The sequence below is a fragment of the Pinus tabuliformis genome, chromosome Q, assembly GCF_031772625.1.
Source record: "Pinus tabuliformis cultivar Carrire ecotype Pingquan chromosome Q, CPIR1, whole genome shotgun sequence".
NCBI classification, from domain to species: Eukaryota; Viridiplantae; Streptophyta; class Pinopsida; order Pinales; family Pinaceae; genus Pinus; species Pinus tabuliformis.
The window spans coordinates 226,429,542-226,437,644 of NC_142296.1; the positions used below are offsets into that span (position 1 = coordinate 226,429,542).

The window sequence follows — 8,103 nt, forward strand, 5'->3', positions numbered from 1 at the left end:
TAAAAAATAAAAATATTAAACATTAAAGCTTCAGAGAATTTTATTTTAATATATTAAAATAACATTTCTATCCTTGTAACGTCTTGTAGCTCGGATCTAAATCAACAATGAAAATGAATCAAAATCCTAGATCAATGATGACAAATATCTCATAATTTCGATAGAATACTCGATTACGAAATAAATATATAGACAATGAGCTATTGTCACTTCCCGTGACTCCATTAAAACCGTAATTACGCCGTAAGGCGTTCCCTCTGAGACGAATTCCCCTCCATGCCACCGTGTCTCAACGTGAGCCGTTAAATGGATTGTTAGACGATTAAATCATCTCCAGCCATTAGATCATCGGTGAAAAACGTTCTGGTCAGTGAAGAGTCGCTCGCCCTGAGATCTGAAGCGAAACAGAAGAGTCGCTCGCCCTGAGGTCTGAAGCGACACAGCTTAGTTTTGCATATCCTGCGTCAAGTGTACAAGTTTCCTGTTTCTCAGGTTCACATTTTTAAAGAGTCGTGGAATTGCGGCAATGATTGATCGTTCGACTGGCAGAAACCTCGGCATGCGCGAGGGACTGAGACGGTATTTCGTGCGATGCAGTGATTCGGCCATCAACAATTGCATCAAATACCTTCTGGGTGACCTCTTGGGGCGTGTGGTCTGCCCTCGGAATTATCATTATCGCGTTGAGTTCCTCCCGGATAAATGCATACAGAGGAAAGAATTTAGAGCCATGGATTAACGTTCTGCAACAGGAGCCTTCCAGCATGTGACTGTTGGTGCGCTCCTCGGATGAAAGCACGATTGCTGTTATCTCCTCTTCAAGGCGCTGCTTGAGGTGGGATTCGAACTCTGTTATCTGCTCTACAATTTTAATATCGTGGAATGTAACAATGGTGTCAAGAATTGTTTGTTTGAGGGCAGAGACAAGTGGGAGGGAAGGGTTGCAGGGGGATTCTAAATGTGTACACTGGAATACCCCTGGCTCGGCGCTGTGAACGTGGGTAGTGACTGGGTTAGCCAGGAATTGAAGCTCCGAACTGTAAGCAGCCATGGCTATGTCGATTCCCTTGAAGCCATAGTCCAAGCTCAAGTCGGGACCCAGGGAAAGGTTGCCCGGGAGCCCATTGCTGTAGAATTCGATCATGAGCTCTGTGAACTGTGCAAAGATGAGTTTCCCCAGTCCAGCCAGAGCTACACGAACATAATCCATGTAGAATCCCACTGCGCTGCCCTGGAAATTGGCGCTATGGAGGGCCTTGCCGTTGACAGGGTCGATGATGGGATTGTCGTTGGCAGAGTTGATCTCTGTCTCAATTGTGGCCGTGGCTTCTCTTATGGTCTGCACCAGAGGGGCCAGCCACTGGGGTCTCGAACGCAGAGCATAGCGGTCCTGTGAGTTGGCAGGTAAAATTTGAAAATTAGCCGTTCATTTAGATATTATGCCGTTGAAAAAAGCGTATAACCGTTCAATATAAATGGTGTCAAGAATTGTTTGTTTGAGGGCAGAGACAAGTGGGAGGGAAGGGTTGCAGGGGGATTCTAAATGTGTACACTGGAATACCCCTGGCTCGGCGCTGTGAACGTGGGTAGTGACTGGGTTAGCCAGGAATTGAAGCTCCGAACTGTAAGCAGCCATGGCTATGTCGATTCCCTTGAAGCCATAGTCCAAGCTCAAGTCGGGACCCAGGGAAAGGTTGCCCGGGAGCCCATTGCTGTAGAATTCGATCATGAGCTCTGTGAACTGTGCAAAGATGAGTTTCCCCAGTCCAGCCAGAGCTACACGAACATAATCCATGTAGAATCCCACTGCGCTGCCCTGGAAATTGGCGCTATGGAGGGCCTTGCCGTTGACAGGGTCGATGATGGGATTGTCGTTGGCAGAGTTGATCTCTGTCTCAATTGTGGCTGTGGCTTCTCTTATGGTCTGCACCAGAGGGGCCAGCCACTGGGGTCTCGAACGCAGAGCATAGCGGTCCTGTGAGTTGGCAGGTAAAATTTGAAAATTAGCCGTTCATTTAGATATTATGCCGTTGAAAAAAGCGTATAACCGTTCAATATAAATGGTGTCAAGAATTGTTTGTTTGAGGGCAGAGACAAGTGGGAGGGAAGGGTTGCAGGGGGATTCTAAATGTGTACACTGGAATACCCCTGGCTCGGCGCTGTGAACGTGGGTAGTGACTGGGTTAGCCAGGAATTGAAGCTCCGAACTGTAAGCAGCCATGGCTATGTCGATTCCCTTGAAGCCATAGTCCAAGCTCAAGTCGGGACCCAGGGAAAGGTTGCCCGGGAGCCCATTGCTGTAGAATTCGATCATGAGCTCTGTGAACTGTGCAAAGATGAGTTTCCCCAGTCCAGCCAGAGCTACACGAACATAATCCATGTAGAATCCCACTGCGCTGCCCTGGAAATTGGCGCTATGGAGGGCCTTGCCGTTGACAGGGTCGATGATGGGATTGTCGTTGGCAGAGTTGATCTCTGTCTCAATTGTGGCCGTGGCTTCTCTTATGGTCTGCACCAGAGGGGCCAGCCACTGGGGTCTCGAACGCAGAGCATAGCGGTCCTGTGAGTTGGCAGGTAAAATTTGAAAATTAGCCGTTCATTTAGATATTATGCCGTTGAAAAAAGCGTATAACCGTTCAATATAAAGCAAAAAGGCTGCGTTCGATATAAAGCAGAGTGGCTTCGTGAATAAAGAAATTTGAAAGTTGTTTGAATGCGTGAGCGATTGTGTTCCACCATCGGTTCTTTATTTAGATTTTTTTTTTCAGTCTCCTCCTTTCACATTACTGAAATGTGCAGAGCCTCCCGTTTTCGAATAGCTAACCATCAATGTTAGCCTCCCGTATTCTTCCGTCAATGTTTTCAGACAATGATCGACCTCACAGCTTCCATCAGGCGACCTGATTAAGCTTTTCATCAAATTGGGTAATTACTAAACCTCTACATTGTATTTACCTTGCATTGCAATCTTGCAGCTTGTTAGAATAATTTTGAAGTAATTAAGAATTGCCTTAATATTATTTGTAAGTTAGATAGGTAGTTTGTTCGAATATTTATATTATCATTGAATGCAACTATACACAAATTGTCTCTAAATGTATAAGTAGAGATGGAAGGGAGAGAATAAGAATCGATGTGCAAAAGATTTTGTTGGGAAAAGTTGTCAAAGTTTTTTAGAGTTGGCTACTCCGCAAAACGAAGAGTATGACACATCTTTGTTTTTATATAACATAATGTGAATGGTAAGTAAAATAACAGCATCGGTATAAGGAGAAGATGAACTTGTTCGAGAATATCTTCTTAACTTGATATATTTTGTCTTAATTGTTAATTGTCTTAAATGAATTTCATTTTAAGTGGTTATTGTCTTAATTGTAAAATTTGTCTCAAACTATTTTTGTTCTAGATATAAAATTTTGTCTTAAAATAAATTTGACTTAAACTAAATTTGCTTTCAACTGATTTTGTCTTAAATATAAAGTTTTGTCTTAAAATAGTTCTGTCTCAAATTGTTTTTGTCTGTCTTAAAATATTTTTATCTTAAACCATTTTTGTCATGTTTTTTCTTAAAATATTTTTGTTTCAAACTGTTTTTGTTTTAAATTTAAAGTTGTCTTAATTTTTTTGCCTTAAATATAAAATTGTCTTAACATATTTTTGTCTCAAACTGTTTTGTGTCAAGTTTTATATTTAAGATAATTCAATTGATATTAAAAAGTAAAACAGAAAGTGATTTTTTAAAATAAAAGATTTTTTTTGTCTAAAAAAATCTCTTGAAGTGTCCTTGCTGTAGTAGTGTCAACTAGGTAGATCAGAAGTTGAGAAAATGTGCTTAGAGGAGGAGTTTTGGTCCCATAGATTTTGTGGTCCAATAATGAGTAGCATTGATAGTTGCTCCAAACATGATGATTTCTTAGGTTAAAGAAAAAAAAAGTCAGTTGCTTGAATGATAATTATTATGAGAGCGGATTCTACGAGAATTGAGAAGTGTGCCATGAAATCTGATTCAGTTTTATGCCAGCGAGATTTTAGAGTTTGAGGAATTTGTTTATGGCATTTATTATAGGGACAGACAACAATATATCGAAGAAAAATTCCACATAAGCAATTAGATTTGGTCTAATTACTGTTTCATAAGGAGATTCGACTCCGGCATTCATCTCTTCCATTAAAAACAACATAAACCCTTGTATGGAGATAATGCAAAGGAAGAGATTAGGTTCAACATTTTCCAGGTGTGTACCATTTCCCATTCAGTGTTAGAGTGATTCGTATTACTCATTGGTTGCCTAGATTTAAAATTTAAAGATAAAAAAGATAATTGAGTTTTAATATAGCTGTCATATTCAAGTGTCTATGAATTTTTTTAAGAATAATTTTATTTTAACAGGGACGTCTAATTCTCGAAATAATCAACACTAATTAATGAGTTTGAGAAGAAGTGAACGACGGGGTAGGTCGGGTCATGTTAATTCGTTCCTCACTCTGTAGAGAGGTTGTCCCTGTTCCATGGCATTTCGGTTTAATAAGACTTTTGTTGTTTCAATTATTTAGCGCTTATTGCTTCCGCCCAGATAAAATTTGTTTTTCCCCTGTAAAATATATTTCACCTATTATAAATTTTGTTACATCCATCGTTAGCCCAATTCTCTCACCCTGATATTCTTATCAAAACCTGATAACGCTGTCCATAGCCCTCCATCCGTTTATCTTATTTGAAGTATCACGTTAGAAAACCTGATAACGCTGTCCATAGCCCTCCATCCGTTTATCTTATCTGAAGTATCACGTTTTTTTATTTCAATTGTAGAAATTGTGCCTGGAACAATTTTCAGGTATACATAATTTTGTTCATAGTTGGATTACAAAATCTGTGGGGACTAAATTTCCTCACCTAAATGTTAAACCACATTTTAGAGACTATTTTAAACTATTTTTTATATTGTAAATTTTTTTTGAAAGTAAAAAATAAAAAAACTTTCAGGTCATTTTTTCCTAATTTTATGAATTATTTTAATTTATTAAAAAAAAGTTATATTTTGTTTAATGGCTTCTCAAAAATGATTATATTATCTTACATTCACATTTAATGTCTATTTACTTACACAATATTTTTGTTATTAATAGTTTAATTTTACATCTATTAAATTTACTTAGACAACTACAGTCAAAATTGGAAGAACTTCCTTACAATTATATTTATGCAGAGAACCACTTTTCCACTTGTCATCCTCCTCAGATCATGCAAGGAGGAGAAAAACAACACTCCCCTCAATGATACCTTCCTTACTACTCTATTTTAATATATTCTTTTAAAATTATTATATTAGAAAAGGTTTTTTAAGAGTAATTTTATGTTTATGTATTTCAATTTTTACGCCGTAAGGCGTTCCCTCTCAGACGAACTCCCCTCCATGCCACCGTGTCTCAACGTGGGCCGTTAAATGAATTGTTAGACCCCTCCATGCCACCGTGTCTCAACGTGGGCCGTTAAATGAATTGTTAGACGATTAAATCATCTCTAGCCATTAGATCATCGGTGAAAAACGTTCTGGTCAGTGAAGAGTCGCTCGCCCTGAAGTCTGAAGCGACACAGAAGAGTCACTTGCCCTGAGGTCTGAAGCGACACAGGTTAGTTTTGCATATCCTGCGTCAAGTGTACAAGTTTCCTGTTTCTCAGGTTCACATTTTTAAAGAGTCGTGGAATTGCGGCAATGATTGATCGTTCGACTGGCAGAAACCTCGACATGCGCGAGGGACTGAGACGGTATTTCGTGCGATGCAGTGATTCGGCCATCAACAATTGCATCAAATACCTTCTGGGTGCCCTCTTGGGGCGTGTGGTCTGTCCTCGGAATTATCATTATCGCGTTGAGTTCCTCCCGGATAAATGCATACAGAGGAAAGAATTTAGAGCCATGGATTAACGTTCTGCAACAGGAGCCTTCCAGCGTGTGACTGTTGGTGCGCTCCTCGGATGAAAGCACGATTACTGTTATCTCCTCTTCAAGGCGCTGCTTGAGGTGGGATTCGAACTCTGTTATCTGCTCTACAATTTTAATATCGTGGAATGTAACAATGGTGTCAAGAATTGTTTGTTTGAGGGCAGAGACAAGTGGGAGGGAAGGGTTGCAGGGGGATTCTAAATGTGTACACTGGAATACCCCTGGCAACGCTAATAAGCTATTCTTTAATGGATTCCGGGAGATGGCATTCGTCTGAAACGCTTGAGATGATTCCTAACACAATATTTAGAAGAATTTGTTCCAGTTGTCGCAAATCTATTGCCTGGCAGAGAGCGTATAAGTGCGATGCCAACATAAGTTTTAAGATATCCAGAGCTTCTTCAGTCTTCCTGGCATATAAGAGGACCAGAGAATTGATGTCCTGGTTGTGCTGCTCGGCGCTGTGAACGTGGGTAGTGACTGGGTTAGCCAGGAATTGAAGCTCCGAACTGTAAGCAGCCATGGCTATGTCGATTCCCTTGAAGCCATAGTCCAAGCTCAAGTCGGGACCTAGGGAAAGGTTGCCCGGGAGCCCATTGCTGTAGAATTCGATCATGAGCTCTGTGAACTGTGCAAAGATGAGTTTCCCCAGTCCAGCCAGAGCTACACGAACATAATCCATGTAGAATCCCACTGCGCTGCCCTGGAAATTGGCGCTATGGAGGGCCTTGCCGTTGACAAGGTCGATGATGGGATTGTCGTTGGCAGAGTTGATCTCTGTCTCAATTGTGGCCGTGGCTTCTCTTATGGTCTGCACCAGAGGGGCCAGCCACTGGGGTCTCGAACGCAGAGCATAGCGGTCCTGTCTGGGCTTTTTCAGAGAATTGATGCTGTAATACTCTCTTGAAAGCTCCTGGAAGGGGCTGTCTTTGAGAAGCCATTCAAGAAGTGCCGCAGACTCTCTCTGGCCGGGGTGCGGCTTCATCTCGTGGATCAGCGAATGCGCGAATTCTTCCCGCCCGAAGATGACTTCGCAGAACATTCCACAGAGCATTTCCACGAGCAAGAGCAGAACATTGGCATCATACATGACGGTGGCAGCAAGGGCAGTGGCAAACGAAGTGCCATTGACCAGAGCCAAGCCCTCTTTGGCCTGGAGCTTGAAGGGCTGCAGACCTGCTTTCACCAGAGCCCTCTGGTGCAGGCACTTCTTGTTCTTCACCATGAGCCCCAATTCGAGCCCTGACTTGGGGATTCCCAATTAGCAGACCTGCTATGTAGGCCAAGGGAATTAGGTCACCTGAAGCGCTTACAGAGCCTCGCAAGGGGCATTTGGGCGTGATATGAGAATTGATAAGTTGCTGTAGCGCTTCCATGATCGCCCATCGAATACCAGAGCAGCCATAGATGAAGCTACTCATTCTCAGAAACATGGCACATGGAGTGGTTATGGGGGAGAGCTCCCCCGGTGACGAAGAAGGGCCGGTGAATACTCCAGCTAGCAGACATCGAATTAGGGCTTCTTGCAACTCGCTCAGTTGGTTGGTCCTCTTGCTTGAACAGGCGCCGAATCCAGTGGTCACGCCATAGATATCAGCTCCTCCTTTCGCTTTCTCTTGCACCCACAACGAACACCTCTCAGCCCGTTCTCTGCAATTCCCGGCATGATTATCTAGTGTCACTTTCACTTGGGGCCTCCGGCCCAGGGCTGTGACATGGGCAACGCTGATGCGGGAGCCATCGACATTGATGCAGTTGGTTTCATTGAACGTCTTGATAAGAAGGATGATGTCCTCCACGTGACAAGAACGAGAACGGGCAGTTATACAATTGTTACTATTTAATTGGAAGTACTCCATTGCAGACTAGCTCAAAGATTACAGACTGATGCAAAATTCAGAATCCTGAAAGCATACCATGGAATTCTCACAGACAACACCATGGCTTTATAACCATCATGGTGCTGTTAATTGCACCAAGATACACAAAATTCAAATTGTATCCCATGGATTAGGGAACCCAGCCATGGTTGGCAAATCGAATTAATTTTATTATTCAAAATATTATTATTATTTTTAATATTAGTATTACGTTTTCATTTTCGACTTATATCAACTATATTTACATTTATTAATATAATCATTTTAATAAATCAATA

General features: G+C 41.8%; 1 pseudogene; it reads right to left on the minus strand.

The window, feature by feature from the left end:
• Positions 1–502: 502 nt before the first annotated feature.
• On the minus strand, positions 503–7,804 carry LOC149219017 (phenylalanine aminomutase (L-beta-phenylalanine forming) pseudogene; annotated as a pseudogene).
• Positions 7,805–8,103: the final 299 nt, after the last annotated feature.